The 15,922-nt window shown below is 40.8% G+C and overlaps 1 protein-coding gene across 2 annotated transcripts in view; it reads right to left on the bottom strand.

Moving 5' to 3' along the window:
* The window catches only part of LOC112103154 (sister chromatid cohesion protein PDS5 homolog B), a 222,883-nt gene that overhangs the window by 165,957 nt on the left and 41,004 nt on the right, over positions 1-15,922 (bottom strand). The gene's annotated exons all lie outside the window — the stretch shown is intronic.

Below are 15,922 nucleotides of genomic sequence, written 5' to 3'. Positions count from 1 at the left end.
ATTGCGGCTCCCACTGGCTGCGATTCGCCACTCCAGGCCAATGGGGGTGGCGGGAAGCAGCGGCCAGCACATCCCTCGGCCTGCACCGCTTCCCGCAGCCCCCATTGGCCTGGAGTGGCGAACCGCGGCCAGTGGGAGCCGCAATTGGCCGAACCTGCGGACATGGCAGGTAAACAAACCGGCCCGGCTCGCCAGGGTGCTTACCCTGGCAGGCTGCGTGCCAAAGGTTGCCGATCCCTGCACTACAGCTTGTCACTGTTGGCAAGGGTATCTAGCAGTCAACCCAATGAAATCCTTTATTGGCCTATAAAGGGGAGGCAGTTAATGGTAACTAGGTGCCAAGGAGTTTCTGAAAATCCCACTAGGTACAAATCTGCATCTTTAGGTGCCTAAATACCTTTGAAAAATGTTCCTTTGTGCTTTAGCTGGTAAATTTTATGACTTTCACACTGTGCACCAAAAGCACTATAAATACAGCACAAGAAATAACAAAAGATATGTTTTAAAGAAAAGCTTAGACCCGTTAATACATGTGAGACAAAAGCAAGATGCGATGAATTCAAAAGTGTAAGTGGCTTCAGGGGAGGTGGCGATATAAATAGGAGAAAATAGGATGTAGGGAGCAAAGAGCAAAAACAACCACCACTTGATTTTAACAAATCCATAAAACCAAAATGTAAGATATTACTCTGTGGAGTATGTGGATAACTAAAGGTCTTGAGAACATGACCTATGAAGGAAGGCTGAAAGAATTGGGTTTGTTTAGTTTGGAAAAGAGAAGACTGAGAGGGGACATGATAGCAGTTTTCCAGGTATCTAAAAGGGTGTCATAAGGAGGAGGGAGAAAACTTGTTCACCTTAGCTTCTAAGGATAGAACAAGAAGCAATGGGCTTAAACTGCAGCAAGGGAGGTCTAGGTTGGACATTAGGAAAAAGTTCCTAACTGTCAGGGTGGTTAAACACTGGAATAAATTGCCTAGGGAGGTTGTGGAATCTCCATCTCTGGAGATATTTAAGAGTAGGTTAGATAAATGTCTATCAGGGATGGTCTAGACAGTATTTGGTCCTGCCATGCGGGCAGGGGACTGGACTCGATGACCTCTCGAGGTCCCTTCCAGTCCTAGAATCTATGAATCTATAAAAAAAAAAAACTCAATAATTTTCAAGTTTTCCCTTGTCTTTCATCCCTTGGTGTTAGTTGGTACAAACACCACAGAATACTTGCAAGAAGAAAAACTACTAAACTCCCCACATGAAAAGAAAAGCTACATCTTCATATCAAGTTAAAAAAAACTTCTCTATCAGATTGTTCATTATTGCAAGAGACTACTTATTCTATTAAGAGTTTGCTCTTTTTACCTAGTTATTAATTGGTCTGTTTTTCCTGACACACATTTTCATATTACAGAGTATTTTGCTAATGCTTAACATTCTTTGGCATCTCGTATTCACTCTGAGAATCATTTCACCTATCTCCACTTTTTGTAACATCATGACGTTTGACATTATTTAATCTTTATATTAAGTAGCTGCAGAGGACCCAAATAAGTCTATTGTTCTATACACCATGCAGAAAGGTTGACATGGTCCCTGTCAAAAAGAGCATAAAATCTTAGAAATCTTGCCATGTTCAGTTTTTCTCTTTCAGCACTTGCAGAAAAAGAAGCATGTCTTTACCACATAAAAGCACTTTTTTCTTGCATTGATTGCTACAAGCCTAGTGGGAATGCTGTAGAATGGAGACAGTTCTCCCTGCAATTCTATAATTTAATATTAGTAGAAGATAAAATTGCACACTTATTCACACACTATTTCACTAAAGAGAACCAATACTGTATAGTACACTAAGGACTAGCATCTGAAGGCATTGTTCATGTCACATCTCTCAATTTCCCCTACAATTTTAGTGAAATATTATCCATGAGAAATTTCTTCATAATCTATATGTTGCAAAAGCCACCAAGAGATTTAATAATTCAAAAGCTAGTGCAAAGATTAGGAGGCATACTAAAAATACAGGAAAGCCACTAGATACCAAGAACATTGCTGACTCTGCCTGATCTGCATTCTTAAACATATTACTGAGCTTTAGATTTTCAAAATCCCTGACAAATATATCCTGAGAACTGACATTTCTGAAAACTGAGCACTTAAAAAAAAAGGAAGAATTTATTTTTAATCAAGATGTGTATCTTATTGAGCAGCTATTTGCCAGTTTTATGACCGTCATGTCATGTTTAAATATGAACTGTGTTCTATGGGGGGCAGGGAAGAGGTTTACAATGTTGTGAGGCACCTAGCACGTTGCTGGGTGTTTTAAAAGATATTATGTATAAATAGATTTGTTTTCACCTCTTCTCCACTACTTGGTCAGAAAAGACCGTATGGTTGCCCCTCTCAATGATATGTCTGTCATACACACACACACAGAATTTTGAGACACTTGTGGGTCCTTCTATGATTCTCCTTGAGCTTCCCCACTTTGATTTCTCCCAAGATGAAAAAAATTACCTCTACCCCATTTAAGAGGTTTGTGTTGTTTTCATGTAAAACCAGCTTCCCTCCTGGATCGGTGTTTGTACCAACTGACAAAATTACAGAACACAGCCAAATAGCTGCCTCTCACCCTGTACAGGTACATAATCTTAAAATACGAATTAACGCTAAAATACTAACAAAGGATTAAATCTAAAGCTAACTAACACAAACTATTTACAATAGACTAAACAACCAGAGTTTAAAACAGAAATAAAGGACCACTAAAGTATTCTGACTCTAGCCTAAGGCTATAGTTGAAGGAACTGAGTGGCAGTTGGTTCACTAAACCCCTTTATGCCCTCGGGGGAGAGGGAGATGGCCTGAGAGCATGTGCAGACCATCAGGAGACTGCTAGCAAGAAGAAAGTTCCGATCTCCAGTGCTAGGGAGCATACAATATCATGACTAGAAGACAGACAGACAACCACACCAAGAACTAAACTGTAGAGACAGTCAAAACAAGGCAATTAGCTCCCTTATCTACCAAAAAAACATGCCCCTTACTTTAAAACATGCCCCTAGACTAAAAAATGAAACCAAACTTATTACAGACTTGCTATCTATGTGTACTTGTAATGGTTCTCACTCAGGGTTTGGTGTGGAAGCATGGCCTAGTCGTCAAAGCTGCAACTTGTGACCAGCAGGGGAGTTGTGGGGAGGGGAGCCTGAGCCCTCATACTCCACTGAACTCTGACCCAGGGCCCTCTGGGCTACCGGTAGTCAGGTAACCGAGGCCACAAAGGCTGCCCTCCCTGGGCCACTTCCTCTCGTCACCCCACCACCCAACTCAGCTTAGTTCACGACTTTCCCCTGTTGGGGAAGTCCAAATCAAATAAATAAAAAGGGATTACCAGTGTCCAGAGTCCACAGGCCAGGGGTACTTCTCTTCTCTGATTGTTTCTGGGGTGAGTCCTCCCTTTCCTCAGGGAGGGCCCTTTTGGGGCAGCTATGTCAGACTCTAGGCTTCCCTGGGCTCTATGCTACTGGAGCTGTGGGCTGCCAGTCTGCTCCTTTCCAGCTCTGTCACCCAAATGAACTGTTTACCTGTCTTAATTCCTCCACCAGATGGAGCATTTGCAGCAGGTGTGGCAGGGCTGGCTGGGCCCAAAATAATCCCTTAACCCCTTGTTGCCCACTGTGGGGTTTGTACACTCCAAACCCTTATGGAAATACCTGGTATCTCCACTTAGTCTTTTTTTGGGGGAGGGGGGATGGGGGGGAGAGGAGAACAAGGCTGGAAAACAAATGGACATAAACCACAGATTTTTTTGATGGCTACCCTAACAGCCCAGGAGCTTCCCCTGAACTAATTAGAACACATGATCCATGGTCTCAACACTCCCAAAAGCCCTTGAAAGCTTTTTAAGTTATCAGGTGGGAAGGTTACTACAGGAACCACTAATTATGTCTGAATACACTTTGAGGGGAAATAAGACAGGGACTGACAGGAGCAGGACAAACTGAAGTGAAGATATTGTGAAACTGACTGGTCAAGTAGTGTCAACTGACCACCTATTATTTTACTATGGTCAAATATCCCTGATGTAAGCAGCGGCCTTCCTTTTTGATTACATCATGATGCCACTGTTAGCAAGGCTACTTAAACGTCTTTATCACACACTTTACTACACACTAATGTCACCTGTTGGCAAAAAGGTGAACTAACTGGAAGTTGAGTATCTCCATTGGCTGGAATCTTCTAGAACAAACACTGTATGTACATACATCTTTATTTGTATACCGAGCCATCAATTTACATCATGGTTCACAAAGCACATTAAACAAGCTAAAAGACATGATCCTTGCCCCTCAGAGCTTACAAAACTGGCAAAACAAACATACAGAAATTAACTCAGAAGGGAACTGGAGAAAGGAGATGAGGGTTCAGATCATAGAATATCAGGGTTGGAAGGGACCTCAAAAGATCATCTAGTCCAACCCCCTGCTCAAAGCAGGACCAATTTCCAGACAGATTTTTACCCCAGTTCCCTAAATGGCCCCCTCATGGATTGAACTCACAACTCTGGGTTTAGCAGACCAATGCTCAAACCACTGAGCTATCCCTCCCCCAAGGTTCAGTCATTAAACCTTCTCCCACAACACAAAGAACAGATGCACAGCTATTAAACCTCTCCCTTAAACAAAAGTATCACAGCTGTTCACCCCTCAACACTTCCCCCAGTCTCAAAAACAAACAACCCACATTAAATGTATATAAATAAGCTTCCACTTCTCCCCTCTCGACAAAAATTCCCTTCATAACCCCCACCCACCCCTATCCCCAGTGAAACCTTGCAAATATGAAATGTTCTATGCTAATGAGAGGGGTGACATCACATGTCTGCAGAAGTCCTTCCCTTCATGCTCAATTTCCCCTCCTGCTGTTGCTGCTGATTCCATTTTTCTGAATTAAAATAACTCAGCTAAATAACTTGTTTTTTTAAATTAGACATAAGTATCTAAGGCTAAGCCTAACCCTACTGGAGACCATAAATTCTTTACCTTTTTTTTTGTCACTCTTGTTACTGTTCTGATAAATTAGTGGTTTAAAATATTTGACCATTTGTGACATTATTTAACCAGGCAATTGACTATTTATTTTTGGACCATCCAAACATATTCCCCCTCCCTCTGAGAAACCTAAAGATGCAATGTAGGTCTTCTGTAAAATGGGTCCAAGCTCTCTCTCTAGAAAGTTACAGGTGAGGTCCATTCTAAAATAGCTCTAACTCATGTTGATGCTGCAGAAGCTACAAAGGTGCAGAAGATACCTCAATTTTGTCTTAAAATTTTTTAAATAGCCTATCTGTAGCGCTATTGGAGAGAAAAAGCTCTCTAGGATAGTGACCAACCTATTCTTCATTGGCAAGACAAATCAGTACTGACCTTTGAATGAAAACATTCTACATGGAGCCAGCCAAACATCTGGAGTCTTCTCTCCTTATGTGGGCATTCCCCCCTACTTTCTCTGACCGTTTGAAATACTGAACATAAATACCAAAGCTTTTTTTATTATTATTTTCAGAAATATTTTCGCTGTCTCAATTTTCATTTCCCCCTTTATTTGCTCCTTCTTAGGATGAACTATCCGGCATTTTAACACAGTTCAAAACACTTAGGGAGAAATAACCTGCTAAATACTTTGTCCTCTAATGATCAGAAGCAAATTCAGAACCTTCTCTTTTTGCTAATGACAAATAGAGGGCGAGCATTAATCTCTCTTTTTAATAAAATTGTATTTCTTTACTTTTGGGTGTTTAGAGAGAGATGTAAATAACTGAAATTAACTCTTACTGCCCACCTGAATCAAATATTCTTCCAAATAAAATAGTCTGGTTTTCATTTTGGCCTTTTAGTTTCTAACTTTTGGAAGGGGCTGCAATTTTACTCTGATAATCAAGGATACAAGGATTGAATATGCATCTGAGTGCCCAACAGTGACCCTATCTTTACAAAGCACTAAATTAAAATATTCCATAATCCTGTCTTTTTGCAGGTATTTTAAGAGCCTGCCTGATTTAAAAAAAAAAAAAAAAAAAAATCTTGCTAAGGTGCCTCCAAGGGAAGAGCTAATCATGAGTAAACTCCTGACAAAGAGCCAATTTAGGAATTTAAATAAATTGCCAATGTTGCTGTCTTTTTGAAAGTAAACATGCTTATGCTCTACAATATGGGATCCCAGTAATCACCGTTATTGCTGATGGAGACAGAATAATCTGGCAAGTGCTTGAGGAAATGAAGATATAGTATGATTGTTTAGGTTCTGCCCCTGCTCAGTCTGGCTGGAGACAAATATTACCTACAGGTAGGAATGGAAAACTCAGATGAGATTGAGAAAAGGGATATTTTTTATTATGCTTTTTGCACTGCAATGCCAGAAATGGGGCAGACCTGGTTTATGTTCTGGCTCCCATATCAACAGAACCATCCTCGAAATTCCAATTGTACAATCATTCTAACTGATTACGTCAGAGCAAGATAGAACAGATTAAATTTTAGATTCCACACTGAGTTTTCAGTACTAGCAGTTTAAAAGTGTTACTTACCCCAAAACTTTTATTAATTATATTTATTATGATAATGCCTGTGAAGGAGTGTACTAGCCTTTAACTGTTAACCAGGAGCTCACACCCTGGATATAACACTGCTCTACAGCCAAAATGCTTCTGAAATAAATGTAGTCAAACTTTACTAATTCTGGGTCACTGAGAACGAAAATGATGCTTAAAATTGTTGATTGGCTCTAGTTTTCAAGATATGCTATTGGGTCAGTATATACGACCCTTGACTTGGGAATGGCGGAGGATAAGTGAGTTATAAAGGGAAGGGATCTCAATTTAAACCAGAAATGACTAAAATACATCTTTGACTGGATCTATGAATAAATCTATGACTGGGTTTAGACAGTACTTGCTTTTTAGGCAAAACAATGAATGATGCAATCTGAAGCTGGTATTGCGTCATACATGGTATGAATTGCATCATGTTATTCCTAGAAGTCATGGATGATGCAATCATAACGAAGCTTACATCACTCTGCTGAACAAATTGCCCTATATCAGCTCTAGAAATCATACAGTGTCGTGCTCTCTTATTTGTCAGTGTTTGATTTTGCAAAGGGACACATTTCTGTTTAGCCAAAGTGAGCAGAGATGCCTCGTACTTGTGTGAACAGTGCAGATAACTTCTGCTATGTTTGTGGTGAAGTGACTTTTGCATCACAAAAGCGCAGTATAACCACTATGGTTAAGAAAGCCTATCACCTTTATTTTGGCTGCAAAATTGGAGATCAGGACAAGAGTTGGGCCCCACACATATGCTGCAACACTTGTGCAACAAATCTTCACCAGTGGTTGAACAGGAAAAGGAAATCTATGCCTTTTGCAGTGCCAATGATTTGGAGGGAGCCAACAGATCATACCAGCAATTGTTACTTCTGCATGGTGCCTCCAGTTGGGAAAGGTGTGTCAAAGAAGAAAAAGTGGACTGTGCATTATCCAAACATTCCATCAGCTATACGCCCAGTACCCCACGGAGAAGGACTGCCGGTTCCTGATGCACCAGAATAATTCACACTTGAGTCAGATGAGGAAGAGGAAGAAACTTCTGGTCCTGAACCATCAATGTCACAGGACCCACATTTTCTCCCATCCTCCTTCTCTGAACCACACCTCATAACACAAGCTGAACTGAATGACCTTGTCAGGGATTTGGAACTACCCAAGAGTAAGGCAGAGCTGTTGGGCTCCAGACTACAGCAGTGGAATCTCCTGGCAGGTGATGTTAGGGTTTCCATGTTCCGTGACCGTCAAAAGGATCTTGTCCCATTCTTCTTCATGGAAGGTGATCTTGTAGCCTGCAACAACATCGATGGTGTGATGGCAGCCCTCAACATCGTTCACGATCCAGATGAGTGGAGACTGTTCATTGATTCATCAAAGACGAGTCTTAAAGCTGTTTTACTGCATAATTGCAATGTTTTGCCATCAATTCCAGTTGGTCATGCAGTCCATATGAAGGAAACCTATGACAACGTGAAACAACTTTTGAGGTGCATAAACTATGACCAACATCAGTGGCAGCTTTGTGGCGATTTGAAGGTTGTTGCTCTCTTGCTTGGTCTGCAGACTGGATACACAAAGTACTGCTGTTTTCTCTGCGAATGGGATAGTCGTGCAAGAGATTCCCACTACATCAAGAAAGACTGGCCACTCCGACAGTCATTGGAGCCTGGGAGGAAAAGTGTTCAGCATCCACCACTTGTTGAATCAAGGAAGATTTTGTTACCACCCTTACACATCAAGCTGGGTCTGATGAAGAACTTTGTCAAGGCCATTGACAAAACACAAGCAGCTTTCAAGTACCTCCGTGGAAAATTTCCAAGATTAAGTGAAGCTAAGATAAAGGAAGGTGTCTTTGTTGGTCCTCAGATTCGTGAACTTCTTCGAGATGATGCATTTGACCATGCACTGCGTGGCAAGGAAAAGACGGCATGGAAAGCCTTCCAGTTAGTGGCAATGAATTTTCTTGGAAACAACAAGGCAGACAACTACAGGTTGTTGGTGGAAAACCTCCTCAAGGCATACAAAAGCCTTGGTTGCGACATGTCACTAAAGATACATTTTTTGCACTCTCCTCTAGATTTTTTTCCCACCGAACTGTGGAGCAGTGAGCGACGAGCACGGCGAGCGATTTCACCAGGACATTGCAACAATGGAGAAACGCTATCAGGGCAAATGGAGCCCATCAATGCTTGCAGACTATTGCTGGACAGTGACAAGAGATGCTCCATTTAATGAATACAAGAGACAAGCCAAGAAGCGCCGAGTAGATGCTGATTAGGACTAAACTATGTACAGAATAGTTTTTTGCCTTTTGTTTCATAATAAATTTTATTTATATAACCCTTTTGCTGATTTTTAAAGTGTTACATAAACAGGACAGGTGAAATATTATCATGTAAAGCAACCATAAACACATGAAAAGACCTAGGTTTACAATTTATGATTAAAACTCTATCTACACGATATACATAGACATAAAATGTAAAAACTTAAATATGTTAGAAACAGTAGTCAGTTTTGTCATATTTGAATTCAGCACATCAAAATACATAATAAATAGCACATTTTATCTCTGAAGCAGATGACTTCTCAAAAATTGTAGACCAGTGTAATTAGACTCCCTGCTCCCCTTAAGACTGCCTTATTTAAACAGTAAGAGGTAGCTGGCTGGTTGTGGGGATAGAGACTGGAAGATCCACAGCTAGCATGGGGCAGTCATCTCTGACCAGCTACCTGAAGGCTGGCCTGACCAGACAGAGACTTTTGTTTTGGATTCTTAACTTTTGGAGTTCTGAACATGGGCCTTGTGGTAAGGGTCTGTTGAGATATCTGAGTCCTACAAATTTACCCTAATTCTAAAAACTGTAAAAAGTGAAAGTTAGTTCATAAACTGTCACAATGGCCTGTTATATAAAATTGTTTAAGAACAGATGTAAGGAGGAGACTGACAATTAATTTAAATAGAAAGGGTTTTACTGATACCACTCATGGACTGTGTTAAAATTATGACTGGTAAACAAGAGAAGCAGAAGACCACAAATCAATGAACCAAAATTGGTGTGATGGAAATTAGACCTATTGAGATATGCCTACACTGAAATTAAACACCCAAGGCTAGCCTGTCTCAGCTGACTCAGGCTCACTGGGCTCAGGCGACAGGTGTGTTTAACTGCAGTTTAGACATTCGGGCTTGGGCTGGAGCCCAAGCTGTGGGACACCACAAGGGAGGATCCTAGAGCCTGGGCTCCAGCCAAAACCCAAACATCTGCACTGCAAGTAAACCCCACCATAGCCCAAGCTCCGTGAGCCCTAGTCAGTTGATATGGGTCAGTCACGGGTGTTTAACTGCAGTGCAGACATACCCTCAGTGAACAATTAGAGGACTGACTATTCCACTCAACATTCCCTTTTTGGGTTCTTAAGAGAAAAAGCAGCTGTTTGCCAACAACTCCTGCAACAAGCTTTAGCATCATGGTTAGAGGCCTGCGTGGATACAAAATTTTTATCTGTGGATGTGGATATCCACACAGCTGCAAGGAACCACAGTGGCGAAAGCAGCAGCATGTTGGGCCGCCACCCGCGGGAGCCAGCGCCTTACGCTGGCAGCTTCTCCAGCGTGGCTGTACCGTGCCCAGGCCCGCCCACTGGGGAAGGCACTAGGTCACCAGCAGCTGTCCCTGGTCGTGTTGCTATGTGCAACGGGATGAGATGCACACCGTTGCATGGAAGGGACTCTAGTTCTAATCCCAAGAGATGTCCTCACCAGAATGGGCCAGAGAGAGGAATCCCTCCATGAGCTAAATCCTGAACACCAATTAGTATGTGAGACTTCACTTCCCTCTCCCGCTCAGTATCCTTTTCCTTCCTCAACTTATTTCTTTTCTCCCCCTCCCCCCCCCCTCTTTTGTCTTCTGTTTAACAAGAGTCTGGCTTAACTAGCCATGACTGCCTATTTTGCAACAGTGCTGTGAATCAGTGACTAGGGTTTCAACCAAAAGCAATGTCCTAAACAGCCCATTGCTTGTACAAGTTTGCCAGGTCTCAGAGTGATAAGACCATGTGCTAAGCCTGGGTTTTTCTAGCAGTGAGGCTGCAAGTCGAAGTCCACAATAAAGATAGAAGCTGAATTTTCTAACTTTGGTATTCTTTTCTCTCCCCTTTTGCCTGTGTTTGTCTTGTTTTGTCTTCTGAGGAAACGGGATCAGAAAAACAGAAACAACAGCTCCAGTCCGCCTCAATTAACTTTTTTTCCCCAAAAATGATACAACTGTCAAAAAAGGGGGTGTTGTCAAAAGAGGTTTTTTCTCCCTTCTAAAAGCTTTTTCCAGATAAAGGGAAAGGGAACAAAGGATGCTGCTAAAACGAAAACCTTATTTAATACTTATTTCAAATTCTCTGGGTTTTTTTTTTTCTTCTTTTATGCATCTTCAAGCACATTTGTTGGCAACCAGTTGGGAAAAACAAGGCATAACGCCAATGCCACACCTGGCCACAAGGAGGCACATGGGGTGGCCCAGTCATTTACAGGGCCTATGGGTCATTTAAGAACTGGGCCACAGGGACACATTGTGCTAGGTACTATGCAAACATGGAATAAGTCATAACCCCTGTCCAGATGAGTTCACAATCAAAATAGACAAGACAAAGGGGTGGGGAATATATAACATACAAGCAGAGTGAACCAGCATGATGTGTCAAATGCCATGTTAGCTCTCACTTACGTATTTATTTAAATCCTTTCAATGGAATGTTAGGAGGAGATTAGCTAGATCATGGAAAGGAAGGGAGTGCAAGGGGATGGAGCACACAGCTAACCTGCACAGTGAGGAAAACATTCAGTGTGAAAATGCAGAAAGTACTTGGACGACATTATCAGTTTCCATCCCTACACCTGAACTGCATGCGGGCAGCTGCTCTACTGGCATCAAACATTCATATTTTATAAGGCTAAAAGGGACCATTGTGATCATCTAGTCTGGTCTCCTGCATAACTCAGGCCACAGACTTTCTGAATTAATTCGTGTTTGAACTAGAGCATATCTTTTAGAAAGACAACAAATCTTGATTTTAAATTTGCCAGTAATCGAGAATCCATGACCACCCTTCGTAAATTGTCCCAATGGTTAATTAATCTCACTGTTAAAAATGTATGCCTTATTTCTAGGGCTGTTGATTAATTGCAGTTAAATCACGCGATTAATTTTTTTTAATTAATCACAATTAATCACAGTTTTAATCACACTGTTAAACAGAATACCAATTGAAATGTATTAAATATTTGTGGATGTTTTTCTACATTTTCACATCTATTGATTTCAATTACAATACAGAATACAAAGTGTACAGTGTTCACTTTTCTTTTACAAATATTTGCACTGTAAAAAATGATAAACTGTATTTTTCAATTCATCTCATACAAGTACTGTAATGCAATCTCTTGATCGTGACAGTGCAACTTAAAAATGTAGATTTTTTTGTGTTACATAATTACACTCAAAACCAAAACAATGCAAAACCTTAGAGCCTACAAGTCCACTCAGTCCTATTTCTTGTTCAGCCAATCACTCAAACAATTTTGTTTACATTTGCAGGAGATAATGCTGCCCGCTTCTTGTTCACAATGTCACCTGAAAGTGAGAACAGATGTTTGCATGGCACTGTTGTAGCTGGCGTCAAGATATGTACATGCCAGATGCGTTAAAGATTCATATGTCCCTTCATGCTTCAACCACCATTCCAGACGACATGCATCCATGCTGATGATGGGTTCTGTTCGATAACAATCCAAAGCATGTCCATTTTCATCAGCTGAGTCAGATGCCACCAGCAGAAGGTTGATTTTCTTGTTTGGTGGTTTGCGTTCTGTTGTTTCCACATCAGAGTGTTGCTCTTTTAAGACTTCTGAAAGCAAGTTCCACATCTTGTCCCTCTCAGATTTTGAAAGGCACTTCAGAATCTTGAATCTTGGGTCGAGTGCTGTATGTATTTTTAGAAATCTCACATTGGTACCTTCTTTGCATTTTGTCAAATCTGCAGTGAAAGTGTTCTTAAAATGAATAACATTCTAGGTCATCATCAGAGACTGCTATAACATGAAATATAAGGCAGAATGCTGGTAAAACAGAGCAGGGGACATACAATTCTCCCTCAAGGAGTTCAGTCACAAATTTAATTAACACATTTTTTTAACGAGCATCATCAGCACGGAAGCATGTCCTCTGGAATGGTAGTCAAAGCATGAAGGGGCATACAAATGTTTAGCTCATCTGGCATGTAAATACCTTACAATGCCAGCTACAACAGTGCCATGCGAACACCTGTTCTCACTTTCAACAGTGAACTTTTGGCACTGTGAACAAGAAGAGGGCAGCATTATCTCCTGCAAATGTAAACAAACTTGTTTCTCTGAGCAATTGGCTGAACAAGAAATAGGACTGAGTGGACTTGTAGGCTCTAAAGTTTTACATTGTTTTGTTTTTGAATGCCTTTGTTATTTTGTACATAATTCTACATTTGTAAGTTCAACTTTCATGATAAGAGATTGTACTACAGCAGTGGGTCTCAAACTTTTTTTTACTGGTGACCCCCTTTCACACAGCAAGCCTCTGAGCGCGACCCCCCCAATAAGTTAAACACACTTTTTTATATATTTAACACCATTATAAATGCTGGAGGCAAGCGGGGCTTGGGGTGGAGGCTGACAGCTCGAGACCCCCCATGTAATAACCTCGTGACCCCCTGCGGGGTACCGACCCCAGTTTGAGAACCCCTGTACTACAGTACTTGCATTGGGGGAATTGAAAAAAACTATTTTGTTTTTTACAATGCAAATATTTGTAATAAAAAATATAAAGTGAGCACTGTACACTTTGTATTCTGTTATAATTGAAATCAATTTGAAAATGTAAAAAACATCCACAAATATTTAAATAGATGGTATTCTATTATTGTTTAACAATGTAATTAATCGCGCAATTGAGATTAATTTTTTTAATCGCTTGATAGCCCTACTTATTTCCAGTCTTAATTTGTCTAGGTTCAATTTCCAGCCACTGGATCATGCTATACCTTCCTCTGCTACACTGAAGAATCTTCTATCAAAATATCATTCCCTGTGTGGGTATTTCTAGACTGATCAAGTCACTCCTTAACTTTTTCTTTGTTAATTTAAATAGTTAGAGTTTGTCTCACACTATGAGATATGTTTTCCAATCCTTTAATCATTCTCTTGCTTCTTGTCTGAACCCTTTCCAATTTAGCAACATCCTTCTTGAACTGTGGACATCAGACCTGGACACAGTATTCTAACACTAGTCGCACAAGTGCCAAACACAAAGGTAATATAATCTTCCTATGCCTACTCGAGAGTCCGCTGTTTATACATCTAAGGATCCCATTAGCACTTCTGGCCAGAGCATTGCACTGGAGGCTCATGTTCAGCTGATTATCCACCATGATGTCCAAATCATTTTCACAGTCACTGCTTCTGAGGGTAGAGGCCTCCGTTCTGTAAGGTCGACATTCTTTGTTCCTAGATATGAGAGTTTATATTTGGCCATATTAAAACACACATTGTTTGCTTGCACCCAGCTTACAGAACAATCAGGATGACTTGGTATCAGTGAACTATCCTCTTCATTATTTACCATGTCCCCAACCTTTGGCTCATCTGCAAACTTTATCAGTAGTTATTTTATATTTTCTTCCAGGTTACTGATGTATTGAATTTTATTGGGCCAAGAGCCAATCCCTGCAGGACCCCACAAAAAATACCTGCTCCATGAGTCCCTATTTAGTTACATTTTGAGATATATAAATTAATCAGTTTTTAATCCTGTCAGTCTCTGGCTGAGGACCTTATAGTTTCTTTGCCAAAATCCACACGGCTAGGGGGCCAGGCGGGAGGGAAGGGACATGCCACATGGTCACAGTGCCCACAGTGCGGTGTTTCCATTGCACAGTTCTTGAGGTGCTGGGAGAGGGTTACCCCCAGCTAGGCCCCATTTTCCCCTAGTGCAGCAGAACCCATTGTTTGCAGCTGCTGTGCCTGCTTTTAAGCTAAGCTGAGCAAGTAAATTCTGGATGTCACTGAGACACTGAAGCTTGAGACAAACTCCACTGTGCCATTTTACAGGGTCAGTTTCTCAGAGGCCAACAGCCCTAATATGGTGGTGTGTGAACCTTCTTGACCTGGTGCTTCTTCCAGGTTCAAATTTTAGTTCTGCAAACATACTGCTAATGGTTATTAGTAGACATGAGCAGTAATAAGATTTTCTGTTTTGCGGGAAAAAAATAAGTTTTTGAAAAAAAATTCATTCTGTAGAAGAACAAAAATGAAAAATTTCTTATCTGGGAATTTTCTCTTTTATGCAGCCTCTCTCCAAATTCATTACTAATAAGTTAATGCCCCCCACCCTGTGGAATTGGGAGTGGTACAGTGTTGTTGCTGCAGGATCTAAGACTAAGCTCCACCCTTCAGCTCAGGCCACCAGAAAAGTTTTCCATAGCAGTAGAAAACACTCCAACTTATTAACATTAAGACAACCCGATAATGTATTAAACATACATTGCCTTGAGGTTAATTTAAGTCTCACTCTAGAGAAAAATTTCAAATTTATACTCTCGTCATTTACCAGACTATCAGCGTGGGCTGAATTTGGAGAGAAGCTACTGACAAAGTTATCAGGTAAGAAATTTCTGAATGTGTTGCACAGTTTGTATACTCATTCATTACTCATGGGAAGTAGCTAGAAGTGAATCCCAGAAGTAGGAGTGGAAAGGATAAGCAGAGTTTAATTATTATAGTAGAATAATAGGCAGGAACAGAAATTCCCCCTACATAAAGCAAGAACTTTTTAAACTTAGAAGTTTAAACTGCAGAGAGATGGCAACTTACTTTACAAATCTTCTTCTAATGAGGCTCATACACTTTTCCCCCCAGTGCCTCCTGGGCCTTCTGTGAATATTTTCCCCATATGCCTAGCATGCCAACTCATGCCAGATCTTTACATTTTGCCTGCAGCAACTTTGAGGCCCTGAGGCCTTGGCAGGTTGGATACAATAAGATGAACAGAGTACAATTGGAATATTTACTCAGTAAACTCGAGATGTATCTTCAGAGCTCTAGGAATGCCAATTAATGCCACAACCTTCCAAGGGTTAGCAAAAACTGATGGGAGAATTATTTCCCAAGAACAGTGAAAAAAGAAACTTTGCTTGAACAGAAAGGTTTCTGGAGCTAGAAGAATAAGCTTTTCCTCATGATAAAAGCAGTGTAGTTCTTCTTTGATTACACTTCCCACTTGGAAAATGGAGAATACA

This window comes from Terrapene carolina, unplaced genomic scaffold (assembly GCF_002925995.2).
Source record: "Terrapene carolina triunguis isolate 2854851 unplaced genomic scaffold, T_m_triunguis-2.0 Scaffold139, whole genome shotgun sequence".
NCBI classification, from domain to species: domain Eukaryota; kingdom Metazoa; phylum Chordata; order Testudines; family Emydidae; genus Terrapene; species Terrapene triunguis.
The sequence above is the reverse complement of the archived record's forward strand: the minus strand, read 5'-3'. Positions and strand labels throughout refer to the sequence as shown.